Source organism: Giraffa tippelskirchi, chromosome 1 (assembly GCF_054371585.1).
Source record: "Giraffa tippelskirchi isolate mGirTip1 chromosome 1, T2T-mGirTip1v1.2.pri, whole genome shotgun sequence".
Classification (NCBI taxonomy): Eukaryota; Metazoa; Chordata; class Mammalia; order Artiodactyla; family Giraffidae; genus Giraffa; species Giraffa tippelskirchi.
The window spans coordinates 96,877,177-96,892,813 of NC_137275.1; the positions used below are offsets into that span (position 1 = coordinate 96,877,177).

Sequence of the window (15,637 nt, forward strand, 5' to 3'; positions counted from 1 at the left end):
AATCCTATGCTCTTAATTTATTCCTCCCCCTTTCCTCTTTGGTAAATTTGACTTTCAGGTCTGTGAGTCTGTTTCTATTTTGTGTATAGATTCATTTGTAATAAAGTCTACATATAAGTGATATCATATAGTGTTTGCCTTTGACTTACTTCACTAAGTACAGTATTCTCTAGGTCCATTCATGTTGCTAAAAATGGTAATAATTCATTCTTTTTTTGTGGCTGAGTAATATTCTGTTGTGTATATATCACATCTTCTTATGCCAGTTGTCAGTTGATGGGAACTTGGGTTGTTTTCATGTCTCACCAGTTGTAAATAGTGCTGCTGTGAATGGTGAGGTGCATATATCTTTTCAAATTAGAATTTTTGGGGATATATGCCCAGGAGTGAGATTGCTGGATTTTATGGTAGTTCTATTTTTCATTTTTTAAAGGAACCTTCATACTGTTCTGAATATTGGCTACACCAATTTACATTTCCAGCAATAGTGTAGGAAATTTTCCTTTTCTCCACATCCTCTCCAGCCTTTATTTGTAGACTTTTTGTTGATAGCCATTCTGAAGGGTGCTCATTGTTGAGTTCAACCATGATTTGACACATAGAGCTGTGTTCCAGTCCACTCTTTTCTGAGTTATATCTGATTTACTCTATAACTGTTTATCACTCTTGTACGAATTAATGTTCATTAAACTCAAATGTCACCTTTAGCACTAAACCAAGTCCTTTTGTGTAGCGACTGTAAATTTCTGCTGTGTAAATATTCCCACCATGGTCACTTAATCTAATCAATGTGGCCTCTCTAAACATGACTTTAGGAACAGATGCACAGTAGAACACCATTATATAGTATTTTCAACATAAACAGGTATAATAGTACAATATAGTAAATGTGATAAATAGGAAGAGATAGGTTTGAAATATGCAGTTTTCTTTAGTTTTAAAATAATCTATTTAATTGTAAGTTACCATAACCTCAATAATTGTTACAACTGACTTGCAAAATTCTTGAAAAATTGACACTTGGCTCTTGCAAGCCTGTGTTAGCCAGTTCCAGCACATCACTGAATATAGCTTTTATCTTTGCTTTCTGAGTTATCTTTATTGTTCTGGGAAAACTGCAGAGCCATGAAAGAGAACCATTCTTTGAGTTTTTAATTTGTATTTGTTCAGCATATTATGGCTGGTCTTATTGTAATCTGCCATTAGTACATGTTGAAGAAGAGCAATTACTTACTTAGCATGCATTAATTAAGGAGAAGACTCTTGCTTGACATGTGTCTTTTAAATCTTTGATCTTCTTGTTAAAACAGAAAGGTGAGGGGAGCTTCCTTGGTGGTTGAGTGGTTAAGAATCCCACCTTTGCAATGAAAGAGATACCGGTTCCATCCCTGGTTTAGGAAGATTCCACATGCCTTGAAGCAACCAGACCCCATGTCACCACTACTGAGCCCAAAAGCCACAACTACTGACGCCAACATGCCTAGAGCCTGCCTGTGCTCCACAGCAAGACAGAAGCCACCACAAAGAGAAAGCTGCAAAGTGCAGTGAAGAATAGCCTCTGCTCACAGCAACTAGAGAAAGCCCATGTGCAGCGACAAAGACCCACCACAGTCAAAAATTAAATAAGTTAATTAAAGGAGGGGGAATAAAGCATAAAAGATATATATAAAGTTCTCAGTTACTGAGTGAAATTATTATCATGCAGACACAATTATCCAAAATAAAATATCTCTTGGGGATAGTTTTATGACATCTTTTACTTCTAAAATTGTTTCTTCGTGTTGTCCCATTTGACCTTGTTAACACTCCATTAAGAGGGTATCATTATTCCCATTTTATAGGTTAGGAAATGGGAATACAGAAGGTTAAGTGGCTTGACCAAGGTCAAGAGAGATTAGGAGAGTTATAATAATAAAGATATAGTAGTAGTACGTGAACCGAGAACTTCCAGATGTTCAAGCTGGGTTTAGAAAAATCAGAGGAACCAGAGATCAAATTGCTAACATTTGCTGGATCATAGAGAAAGTGAGGAAATTCCAGAAAAACATCTACTTCTGTTTCATTGATTGTACTAAAGCCTTTGACTCTGTGAATCATAACAAAATATGGAAAACTCTCAAAGAGATGGGGATACCAGCCCATCTTACCTGTCTCCTGAGAAACCTGTATGTGGGTCAAGAAGCAGTAGTTAGAATCTTATATGAAACAGCTAGCTGGTTCAAAATTGAGAAAGGAGTATGACAAGGCTGTTTATTGTCACCCTGTTTATTTAACTTATATGTGGAGCACATCATGTGAAATGCTGGGCTGGATGAGTTACAAGCTGGAATCAAGATTGTGCGGAGAAGTATCAACAGCCTCAGATATGCAGATGATACTACTCTAATGGCAGAAAGCGAAGAGGAACTAAAAAGCTGCTTGATGAGGGTGAAAGAGAAGGGTGAAAAAGCTGGCTTAAAACTCAATAATAAAAAAACTAAGATCATGAGATCCGGTCCCATCACTTCATGGCAAATAGAAGGGGGAAAGGTGAAAGAAGTGACAGATTTCCTCTTCTTGGGCTCTAAAATGACTGCAGATGGTGACTACAGCCATGAAATTAGAAGACAGTTGCTTCTTGACAGGAAAGCTATGACAAACATAAACAGTGTATTAAAAAGCAAAGACATTTTGCTGACAAAGATCCATATGTTCAAGTCTATGGTCTTTCCAGTAGTCATGTATGAATGTGAGGGTTGTGCCGTAAAGAAGGCTGAGTGCTGAAGAATTAGTGCATTTGAACTGTGGTGCTGGAGAAGACTCTTGCGAGTCTCTTGGACAGCAAGGAGATCAAACCAGTCAATCCTAAAGGAAATCAACCCTGAATATTCCGTGGAAGGACTAGTGCTGAAGCTGAAGGTCCAATACTTTGGGCACCTGACGTGAACCTCTGACTCTTTGTAAACGACCCTGATGCTGGGAAAGATTGAAGACAGAAGGGAAAAACGGCGACAGAGGAAAACATGGTTGCATGGCATCACCAGTTCAATGGACAGGAACTTGGGCAAACTCCAGGAGATGTTGAGGGACAGGGAAGCCTGGCGTGCCGCAGTCCTTGGGGTTGTAAAGAGTCAGACACGACTTGGAGACTGACAACAACTAGAACAGCAGAAACAGTGTCACTACAGGAATTGTTGGCCAACAACTGGAGATACACTAAACATTGTAGGTAGTGTTTCATTTAATCCCTTCAGCAAACCAATAAATCTCCCCTTTTCAATTAAGGACATCAGACCATAGAAGAAGAGCAATTTGTGCAAGATTATAAAAGAAGTGACAACCATGAGGTTTCACAGCCAGGTGTGTCTGACTCTTGAATCTAATTCCAAGAGTTGTAACAATCCCCCCTCCCTCGCCCCCATTTCTAACCTGTACTCTGTTTGTACTCTATGGAGATAAAGAACTGGAAATGTAGTTTAATATCTGACTCAGGCAGGTATAATTTACTATTTATTTGAACGTTACAAAAATAGTTCCAGGGAAATATCACTAAATACTACCTTTCTCCTTAAACAGGAATGTTTTTCCTTTTTATTTTCTAAAATTTCGGTTATTTTAAGAGCCTATGAGGAATTTTTAGTATCTTTCCTTTAAATAAATAAAGAAATCATGATGAATGGCTTTTAAAAATATTTTCAAGTTTTTGATAGAAATAATACTGACTAAAACTTACTGAACTATTTTTAAACCATAGTTTCTGTTTTTGTTTTTAACAGTATTTGTACTTCTTTTCCCCTTTCCTTTCTTCAGACACTTTTAACCTTATCTGAGAGTCTTCTTATCCAAGCTTTGATGTGTGTAGTAATTTCTCTTTAAATATTTTAACACCCAGGGGGAAAATACACCATAGCTGTTCTTTTTAATATCTAATTAAAACTGATTTCTTGTAACAGATATACTCTGTTGTACCACATCTTTGTAGAGTTTTGTTTGCTCATTGACTTTTGTTGCATATGAGTTTCTCTCTGCTAACTTACTAAAGTTAATATTCTGCTATTTAGGGGATTGTATATTTTCAAACAATTAGCCATTCGGTAGTACAGCTTCATTGTTCTCAGTTTCTATTTTGCCTCATTCCAGAAAGAAAGTGCTGAATTCAGGTATTTGACTCTATGTGAAACTCAAAGGCTGGAGTTCTTTTTTGAGGTTCCAGTGAAGGAGATGGTCACACATAGGGTCACTCTGCCTCCCATTCCTGAGCCTCCTCACCTGGCTGTAGGGCGAATCCCATAATTAGTTTGTTGAGAGGATTACTTGTTTCAGTTCAGTCACCCAGTCGTGTCTGACTCTTTGCGACCCCATGGACTGCAGCACATCAGGCCTCCCTGTCTATCACCAACTCCCGGAGTTTACTCAAACTCATGTCCATCAAGTCGGTGACGCCATCCAGCCATCTCATTCTCTATCGTCCCCTTCTGCTCCTGCCCTCAATCTTTCCCAGCATCAGAGTCTTTTCAAATGAGTCAGTTATTTGCATCAGGTGGCCAAAGTATTGGCGTTTCAGCTTCAACATCAGTCCTTCCAATGAATGTTCAGGACTGATTTCCTGTTTAGTTTGCATTAATTTCAGAGCTTTGACCTTAGCATTTCTCATATGAGACTCTTTCTGATAGATACAAATTTCCAATTAAGGAAATTAAACTTTTGGCGTTCTCTGCAGGTCTAAGCCCTGGCTCTTCACTCTGCAAGAAGGTAGTTCTTTTGCTTGATGGCACTAGAACTTACCCCTTGAATTTTGTTAAGGATATTATCAAAAGTTTAGTTGTCTAGTATTAAGCATCTCACACATTGTGAAAATAAATTGGAACTAGCCACAGAGATCTTATCCACTTTATTCAAGTATCCCATTCTTTAAGTTCAGTTAGGTGATTGAAGTTATAAAAACAGATCTTTTCTTCTTTGGTATTAATGAAAGGCAAAAAAAAAAAAAAAAGACTAGAGAACAGGATAGTTTGATACTTTATAGACTAAGAAAAATGCCATAATTTCTGTCCACATTTTAAACCCAAACAGGATTTTATTGCCTAATTGCTATTCCTTTGTGAATAATTTGGTTCATTTTTATGGTATTGTATTAGCCATTGGATATTGATACCTCCCTCTGCCTTCTTCCTCCATCTCTCCCTTCCTCCCTCCCTCCCTTCCCCTTCCTTCCTTCTTTTCTTCCTCCCTTGCTTCCATCCATTTATCTATTCATTCCTTCATCCCTTCCTTCCTTCTTATATTTCCATAAATCAGTTTGGTAATACATCAGCCCTAAAAAGGCATAGTTCCCTCTACAGAATTAGAATGGCAAAAAGCACTTCCATTAACTTATTTCCTGAACTGAGGCAGAATATTATTTGAACTCCAGTTATACCATTTATTGTCCATGAGAATAATGTGATAAAGTATTTAAATGGAAGGGGTGGTGCACCAGGAGCCCGGATGCTCATATCTAACACACGATTCAAATAGAAGCACACTAGTAAGAACTCTCAATTGTTAAACAGGTGATGGTTTTTGGGCTTATTCAGTAGAAAATTGTACTAGCTATCTAGACCAGTAGTTCCTGGTTTCTAACCTCCATTGATTTCTTAATAGATTTAATTTTCTTTGACCATTAGCTGGCATTTATTTCTAAACAAAAAGAAGAGCAGTATATAAGTATAGTCTCTAAGAAGACATATTGATAAACTAGAAAGGCACTAGTTTTAGAAATGAAAAAGTTCAGAGAATTGAAGAGTAATCTCTGCTTTTTTTTTGTAGGTACAAATTCTGTGTAGATAAAGTATTATAAATAGAATTTGCCTCCTGGTATGAGCATAAGATGGGTAATATTTTTGGAAAATAATTTTGAAATATGTATTAAAAACATGAAAGTGTACACAAGCAAGAAGTCAACTTCTAGGAATCAGTTCTGAGGAAATAATCCTAAATATATTTAAAAAAACTCTACATGGCTAAATATGTTTATAATTGTGAAAAATGTGGATCTCTGGCAAGAAGTATGAAGTCACATTAACTATGCTCATATTACAATTATATTAACACAAGCAAGGCAACAAAATGAAAATTTATGGCAATGTAAATAAAAAAGGTAGAAATAATTTTCTTTGATACAAATTATATAAAGTTCACTAAAAATAGGCAAAAATTTAAGCTTTCTATAGAAGAAAATGATGTTAATAGTGGTTGTGGCCTAAATATTTTCTCTTTTTTTGAATGAAAAAGATCATATTACTTTTATAATATCATGAAAAATAAGCTGCATTCCTCATTCAGAACTAGGCATCTGATTAACCTAGGCCTAATGATTTGTACAAACCATCTTTCATTCCTATAGTAATAAAAGATTATGCTGAAGGTAAGAAGTTGTAATAGTGAAAGGTCCAGAACCTTAGAGATCACATATTCTAAATTTCCATTTGATATGTAGATGTAACAGCATTGTAGCAAAAAAGGCTAAAACTTTAGTCTTTTAATTCTTAGTCTAAAATCTTTTAAACCCTGGAACATCTTATTGTAAAAACCTTTTCAAATGAAAATAAAGTTAACGTATACTTGATTACATAAGGAATTACCAATTTACTTCATGCACACATATAGCCTGATACAATGGGATTCCAGTTTGTAATGTCATGAATGTTATTTACTAAAAACAAACATATTATTTGCAGTAATATGCTGGGCGTGTAAAACATCAAATATGTAATTGCCAATATTTATGTACTAATCTTTGAATAGTAGGATTTGAGGGATGAGGGGAAAATGAAGGATCTATATCTCTAGTTAGGAAAGTTTGTATGGATGTCACCTTGTTTCCTTAAGAATTTTTTTTGTTGCAGCAATACAGGCATTTATTAATTTATTCATTCACTTAGTAGGTACTTATCAATCACCTACAATGTGCCAGTTGCTGTAGTTAGTGCATGAAAGATAATTATTAGCAAAAACATTAAAATGATTTTTATTTTTAGTCTTCCTTCAAAGAGAACTATTGCATTTTATAAATATTAGGCATCCCAAGATAATCATTTGGATGATGTCTAAGTCATTTTCTCTTGGGGTCTTGGTGAAAAAGCTAAAATTGAAAGAAGGGAGTAAAGTGGATAAAAGACATTGAGTGCTCTGGGTGTCAATTAAATATTATGGCTAAGGATAGGAAGGTGGACACTATCTATACTATGTAGTTTATGACATATTTCTTTTAAGTGGCCTCTTAAATTTCAATATAGTGTATCTGCAATATTGCCCTTGTCTTGAAGATTTAATATATTACCACATAAGGTTGAGTTGATTATACTTGAAAAACAGTTAATGATAAATTACTCTTAATATATGGAGCCAAGTGTTTGTCCCTATCCAGTGATAATAGTTTCTCTTATTGGGAGAAAAGAAGGCTGAAATTCAGACTTAACCCCTAAAGAAGCAGATTTTCTGGGGAAAAAAGTGTCAGTATACGAAATGTTATTTTATTAATGAAGTGTTCCCTACTGCCACAAGTAAGAGGAAGTTCCTTAGGGATATTAATAAATTATTTTTGATTCTCTAACACTTTAATCAATGTTTGCCTTAATGAACCTGATGCAAAGGTAAAAAATAAAGGCCTAGGAGCCTCATGGAGATATCATAAGACACATACATGCATATGGATAGCTAGATCGATACTAGTTTACTTTACTTGAGATAGTCTCTAGTACCACCTTTTATGATCAGAATTCTTATTTCAAATGTGTTGATGTTTAGAAATATATGTACATTCAAGTTTTCTTGTTTGCCATTACTGAAAGTGCTGGCAGTAAGATTAAAGAATGGAAATAAGAAATACTAGCTGAGGAACTCTAGGAATATTGGAGAAGAATTGTAAAGTCCAGCCATCAATACTTGGTTGGTCCATGAGGAGTACCTTGGGACTTCCCTGGTGCTCCAGTGGTTATGCCCCAGTACTTCCCTGGTGCTCCACTACTCTGTGCTTGCAACGCAGAGGGTGAGGGTTCATACCTGGTCAGGGATCGAAGATCCCGCATGCTGCCTGGGATAGCCAAGAAAAAGAAAAACGTGAGGAGTACTTTATGTCAACTCAGTTTGAGACACCCCTCTTTGAAATCTGCCTCAGAACTGTCAACCATTACAAATGCTTCTGCAATCTGAAGGTCAAGGCTTAGACTGACTTAAGATTAAACAGCTGAAATAACTTGAAACCAGACAGAGAAAGTACATAATGGAAACTCTGATGAGCCTTTCACTGTGTTGATCTCCTGTGATGACACTGGTAATAATTAAAAATTTATTTAAAATAACCTAGGTGAAGACAAAAGTCTTTGTGTACCCATGCCTAACAACTTGGATGCCCCTAGGCTTTAGGGCCTATATGTATTGTCAGAAAGCCACTTTGTGAGGGCAAGGTTTTCTAAACATGATGACCATAAATGAAATGTATGTAGGGTAGATTCAAAACTAGAGAAGGAACAGTGAATGCTGCATTTTTAAAAATACTGTTATCTTTTGGTATCTCATTTCCAAAGTGACTCAAAATGACAGGAAATAGTTGACCGTTATATCAGACACATTTGTTGTTCAGTTGCTCAGTCATGTCTGACTCTTTGTTACCCCATGGACTGCAGGATGCCAGCCTTCCCTGTCCTTCACCATCTCCTGGAGTTTGGTCAAATTCATGTTCATTGAGTCAGTGATGCCATACAGCCTTGTCCTCTGAGATCTCATCCCATCCACCAGACACATAAAAAGTTTCTATTTTCTAATATAGTTTTTCTGGTTCCCAAGTATAATCCCTGTTTGCTTCTTTTCTAATTTTTTAAAATTTTATTTATTTATTTTTGGAATTTTTAGAGACATCCTTATTTCATTCATTGTTAAATATATCTCTACAGCCATTAGAAAAAGTATGTGATCTCTATTCAGTGTTATAACTGTTTGCAATGCAGCTTGCAAGTACCATGTTAAAAAATGAGAGATAATTGACCCCAGGGCATTGCAATAGAATGGGGCATAAGATGATGGTCATATCCCAGGTCTCAGGTGAGTCCCTGGGACATGCCGCCAAGTAAGGGTCCTTGGCTTCTTGCTGGAAAGAATTCAGGAGTGAGCTGAAGTAGAATGAAAGGAAGTTTATTTAGAGAGATACGCATTCCATATATAGAACATAGTTCAAGTCAGAAAGTGAGTGACTGTTTTTTTTTTCTGCTTTTTTTGTTGTTTGTTTTTTTAAGAACCAGAACTCAAGACATCTTTTATTTTAGAAGAAATTATTAGCCCTAGTCTTGAATGCAATCATAATGCCTAAAATTAGATTGTGTTTAGCTCAAGACCAGAATTAAATCAATTTAAAATAAGCAAACACTATTATCTTGATAAATATATTATTTAAAATAATAAATTAGTGATAATTCTTAAAATTTAACTCTACCAATGTTTTCCTTAACTGCACCATTTGTATAATATTAAGGTAATTTATTTTATATATTGGCTCGCCAAGTTTCCTTCTGTGCTTTTTCCCTCTTAACCTTTGTAACATCCCCATGAGGATATTGAGGGTAGGTATCATTACTCTAATTTTACCAACAAAACCAAGGTTCCTCAGAAAATAATAATTTGCTTTTTACCTTAGGACATAAGTTCCAGGTTATTCTCAGTTTGCCACATTGCCTTATCATCAGATGCTTTTACAGATCATCAGATTTGTAAGCTATTTACAAAACTCAATTTCTATGTGAATCTGTGTAGCATGGTTACTTTTTAAGATATATTGTAAATTCTTTAGCATATGTAAATTGTTTAAGTAATTGCTATTATAATAGTGGGCTGAATTGAGGCAAATAGATTACAGATAAAATTCCTTTACAAAAATGTCACTACAGAGAAGAGTCCTGTACAAACAGCTATTTCCTTGCCTGAGCAGACAGCCCATGGAAAGTGTTTGTCTGATCTAGTTGCAATGAATTCTGTGTGAAGAAAAACAAGTGCTTTCTCTGGATTCTAAAAGCCAGTATATCATATGCAGCAACACTCCTGTGTGCTACTTTCAACACTGGTGGGAAAGGGAGAACTGATTTAAAGAATGTTTTTTTTTTTAGGTATATAAATGATTGTTACTTCTTTCCATCTCAAAGATACTACCACACAGAATCTATTTTTACACCAAAATTACCAAAACAGAATTACAAACATAAAGATTCAGAACATAGGATGGAGAAAGGAAAATTCCGTATTTAATCAGCTTGTTTCTTTAATAGGTTCTAAATGCCTTAGAGACTTGGCATTGGCTTACCTGTAGGTACTGTAGCTAGACAATAAAATTTGCTTTTTGCAGACTTGACTTCTGTAATCAAGATGAAAGCATGATGCATTTGCCTTCATTTTTAAGACTGTTGAACCATGTGTCTTTGGTCAGCTTCTTGTTAACAGTTTTCTCCTCTTTTTCAATTAATGTAAGATAATCAGCTGATGGAGCTTTCCAGGTGGTGCTAGTGGTAAAGAACCTGTCTGCCAAAGCAGGAGACACAAGAGACTCTGATTTGATCCCTGAGTGAGAAAGATCCCCTGGAGAAAGAAATGGCAACCCACACCAGTATTCCTGCATGGAGAATCCCATGGGCAGAGGAGCCTGGTAGGCTACAGTACTGAGCAACTAACACTTTCACTTTCACAGAGTAGACTTAAGAGCTTTCAAGAAAACAAAAGAATGCAGTGGTTCTCAACCTTGTGTGTCCATTATAATGACTTGAGGGGCTTTAAAAGGTACTGATATTTGAGTCCTTCTTCAGAAATTTCTGATTTAATTTGTCTGGAGTGGGGCCTGTGCCTAGGAATTTTTGTGAAGCTTTCCTTTGGAAGCTTCCTACCTACAATATGCTGTCAGAGTTAAGAACCATTAATCTGGTCTTCAGTCTTCAAACCTTGGTTCCCTGTAGATGAAAGTTAAAGTGAAGTGTTAGTTGCTCAGTTGTGTCTTAGCTGTGACTCTTTGCAACCCCATAGACTGTAGCCCGCCAGGCTCTTTATCCATGGGATTTTACAGATAAGAATACTCCCTGTAGATAATTGGAAAACTAAATATGAAATATATATCTAGTTTAGTTCAGTTCAGTCACTAAGTCGTGTCCGACTCTTTGCGACCCCATGATCTGCAGCACGCCAGGCTTCCCTGTCCATCACCAACTCCCGGAACTTGCTCAAGCACATGTCTATCGAGTCAGTGATGCCATCCAACCATCTTATTCTGTCATTCCCTTCTCCTCCTGCCTACAGTCTTCCCCAACATCAGGGTCTTTTCCAGTGAGTCAGCTCTTTCCATCAGGTGGCCAAATATTGGAGTTTCAGCTTCAACATCAATCCTTCCAATGAATATTCAGGACTGATTTCCTTTAGGATGAACTGATTGGATCTCCTTGCAGTCCAAGGGATATAAAAATGTTCTATTAGAAAATTTAGCAAATTATTCACATTAGCCACCTAAATTAGTGTTAATGTTTTATTTTTCTTTCTAGTCCTTTTAAAAAGTGAAGTCGCTCAGTCGTGTCCGACTCTTTGCGACCCCATGGACTGTAGCCCACCAGGCTTCTCTGACCATGGGATTTTCCTGGCAAGAATATTGGAGTGAGTTGCCATTTCCTTCTCCAATTTTAAAAAGATATATATATATATATATATATATATATATATAAAATACACCTATCAGTTCAGTTGCTCAGTTGTGTCCGACTCTTTGCGACCCCATGAATTGCAGCACGCCAGGCCTCCCTGTCCATCACCAACTCCTGGAGTTTACCCAAACTCATGTCCATCGAGTCGGTGATGCCATCCAGCCATCTCATCCTCTGTCGTCTCCTTCTCCTCCTGCCCCCAATCCTTCCCAGCATCAGGGTCTTTTCCAATGAGTCAACTCTTCGCATGAGGTGGCCAAAGTATTGGAGTTTCAGCTTCAACATCAGTCCTTCCAATGAACAACCAGGAATGATCTCCTTTAGGATGGAGTTGTTGGATCTCCTTGCAGTCCAAGGGACTCTCAAGAGTCTTCTTCAACGCCACAGTTCAAAAGCATCAATTCTTCAGTGCTCAGCTTTCTTCACCGTCCAACTCTCACATCCATACATGACTACTGGAAAAACCATAGCCTTGACTAGATGGACCTTTGTTGGCAAAGTAATGTCTCTGCTTTTTAATATGCTATCTAGGTTGGTCATAACTTTCCTTCCAATACACCTATATATATACTTTTAAAAGCAAATTTGTGATCATGTTGAAAATTAATCTTTCAAGTTAATTATATAATAAGAATTTCTTCATGTTTATAAATATGCTCAGAAAATGTTCTTATCAGTGTTGCTTTTTTTTTTTTTTACTGTTTCAAGTAGTGCTTATTTTTGTACATAGAGTTGATTTTTACAGAACTAAAAATATCTATGCTTGAGTATGACTGAAAACCATAGCCATGTGTAAGATGGTATATATAGAAAACAATGTATTCTATATAAGACTTTGAAAATCTATTATCAAATCATTTTATAAACAATTGAAAAACCTTGATTGGTAGTATTTGATTGACAATGCATAAAATGTTGTAAAACCTATTAAATAAAAGTGTTACTCTTCTGACCCTTTCCTTTTGGAATGACAAAATCTCATTTTCAGCCTGAACAAGCACTGTCAATAAATGTGAGAAAGCTTGATGAGAGCCTTGGGGTTAGCATGTCAAGCAAACTTTGGGTTCTTTTGGCATAATAGTTGTTTGGGGATGTTCTTAAGACAAACTGAGCAGCTTTGAGTGGTAGGAGAAAATATATTCTCTACAGATAATTTAGAAATATTCTTAGTAGATCTGTTCATGAAATAAGTACTTATTATTTTAAAATGTTGTAATAAGAAATATAAATGAATGTAATCTCCACCCTCCAGGAAGGTGCACTTTGCATGTTTGTGCACATGGCCTGGCTCTCTCTCCCTGCTGCTGCTGCTGCTGCTGCTAAGTCGCTTCAGTCGTGTCCGACTCTGTGCGACCCCATAGACGGCAGCCCATCAGGCTGCCCTGTCCCTGGGATTCTCTAGGCAAGAACAGTGGAGTGGGCTGCCATTTCCTTCTCCAATGCATGAAAATGAAAAGTGAAAGTGAAGTCGCTCAGTCTTGTTCGACTCTTAGCAACCCCATGGACTGCAGCCTACCAGGCTCCTCTGTCCATTGGATTTTCTCTCTCCCTTGTCGGGTACAAAGGCTGGATTATGGGTTTTGCCTTTCCACAGCTGAAAACCAAGAGTCAAGATCAAGATTAAACTAATCCAGATCTTTTTTTTGAACATAATTTTTAAAGAGGTGAAACAGTTTCTCCCCAAGCCACGTTATTCTGTGTCAGAACTGAAACTTGCATTTTAGGGCTCGAGTTTGCTCATCTTTCCTCTTGCCACCATTAGTCCAGAGGTTCAGAAGTCTCTTTCCTTTATTTTATAATCCAAATAGTAATTTAGATGATAAAAGTTGTCCATTTTTAAATGACTTTTTGCCTTTTTAGAAAAATCTGTGAAAATGGCTACTGAAATGTTGTATACATTTCCAAAGTGTAAAAAAATAAAAATGAACAGAGATGATACCAAAGTTGTAGCAAGTCAAAAGGATTAATGGTTTTTCATATTTCTCCTTAAAAACTATGTCAAGTCAATATGTTTTTGATGTTATATTGATTTTTATTTTAGTTAGATCCTTTATTTTTAGCTTATTAGTCACACTCAGACAGCTCTTAAATGCAAAATCCTTAGATGTGGGTGGCAGAGAGAGATAGCAGCTTGCTTATTTTAAATTTAATCATTTCCCCTCTCTGAGGTGAATAGACAGATACTTGTGGACATATCAAGGAAGACTGTCAAATCCATTGTCTCTCAAAAAAGATAAAATCTAACTGATCCATTTTGTCTACCATCCAGACATTTCCCTAGAAGTTGATGGTAAATTACGTATGTTAGGAGATAAAATTAGATGATTCCTAGAGTGATTTTTATTCATTTTTGACATTTTAAAATTTATTCCAGAAAGATTTATTCAGTCATAGAATATGTAAATTTTGAAGGCATTTGACTTTCTTTCAGTTGATTATTCGTCTGAAGGACTTTCTTATGAATCATTAATTATAGTTTAACATGAATTATTAGTGGGTTAGTGAAATTCTTAAATTGAAATCTGTATCACTGCACAGGGTTCAAAGAGGTAGTAGTGCTATTAAATCATGATCAGATGCATTGATCCTCACAGTCACAGATTTTATTCTCAGATGTTAGAGCAATTGACTGGGACATCTGCACCTCACCATTGACAAGGCTCATCAGACTGGCTAGTCGGTGCTTTTTCCTGTCTCAGCTCTCCTATGTCATGCTCTTGGCTGAAGGGGATGGCCGTCCGAGAGAAGAGCCTGAGTCTTTGATTGAGGAATTGCTCATGCAGCCCTAGGCCTGTTTTTTTCTTCTACTTCTCTTTAGGAAATTTATCCTGCCCCCAAAATGAAGAACAGAGGAATAAGGATATAGAATTTCTGCCAAGAGAGGTTCCCTGTAGAATAACCTCCTTTTTTGTTTTTCCTCTTTTCCTACATTCTGACCACTGTTGCCAATAGCAACTACTGTTATAACACTCAAAGCAATTTTTACTACAATGGGAAGGAATCCCAAGTTAGAAATTACATGCTTTTTCCATAAGGGACACAAACATTTATTATATAACTATCTTAGTACAAGGTTAAAGCATTAAACGATGTATTCTAGAGAGTTTAATGTTTTACTTACTCTTTAGGTGCTCATTTGTTTATTGATACTGACCTTTCTTGATTTTTTAAACTGGTCCTAGATCTCTGGAGAAGCTGGGTTTTTTTGTGTGTGTGACTCTTGGCCTCAGATTCATCCCCATAGCCTGAACTCAGTATGGCTCTCTTTCTTAATAATAATTACAGATTAAAACTGTTTAACTAGTACTTTGAATAGCACAGGAACTACACTGTAAGTTCTGCATATGTTGTCTAATCTTCACCTTTATATTGCAAAGTGTATGTGATCACCCATATTCTACAAATGAGAAAATGAGCGTCTGGGAGGCATTTACTCAAGACCACATGGTGGTAGTGCTAGTGGTAAAGAACCCATCTGCCAATGCAGGAGGCATAAGCGATGCAGATTCTATCCCCGGGTCTGGAAGATCCCCTGGAGGGGAGGGTATGGCAACCCACTCCAGTATTCTTGCCTGGAGAATCCCATGGACACAGGAACCTGGCGGGCTACAGTCCATAGGGTCTCAAAGAGTTGGACATGACTGAAGGAACTTAGCAGGTACACACATGGTTAATACATGGTGGTATCTAGATCTCTCAGACTTTAGGCACTGAAGCTCTTTTTTCTTGACTCCACAACATTCTAGTGAGAGCTACTTGCATCTCCACTTAGATTTCAGGCCATAAAAATGCCCTGAATATTTTTTGCCCTGGACATGCAACATTTCATTTTTCCTGGGGAAGAGGCTACCATTTCCTAAGTGTCCAGGGAAGAGGTATTGCCTTTTTCCAAAATTTTCCTTCTTATTTTCAAATCTCTCACTTCAGTTCTTAGCCTTCTTTTCTGACTTCTC

The 15,637-nt window shown here is 36.7% G+C and overlaps 1 long non-coding RNA gene across 1 annotated transcript; it reads right to left on the reverse strand.

Annotated features, from left to right (window-relative positions):
* Positions 1–275: 275 nt before the first annotated feature.
* LOC145504231 (uncharacterized) lies at positions 276–4,972 on the reverse strand. Its single transcript, XR_014052147.1, has 2 exons — positions 4,327–4,972; positions 276–2,935 (listed from the first exon to the last, which is right to left on the reverse strand). It is a non-coding gene; the product is annotated as an uncharacterized LOC145504231 (long non-coding RNA).
* Between the last annotated feature and the right edge of the window lie 10,665 nt (positions 4,973–15,637).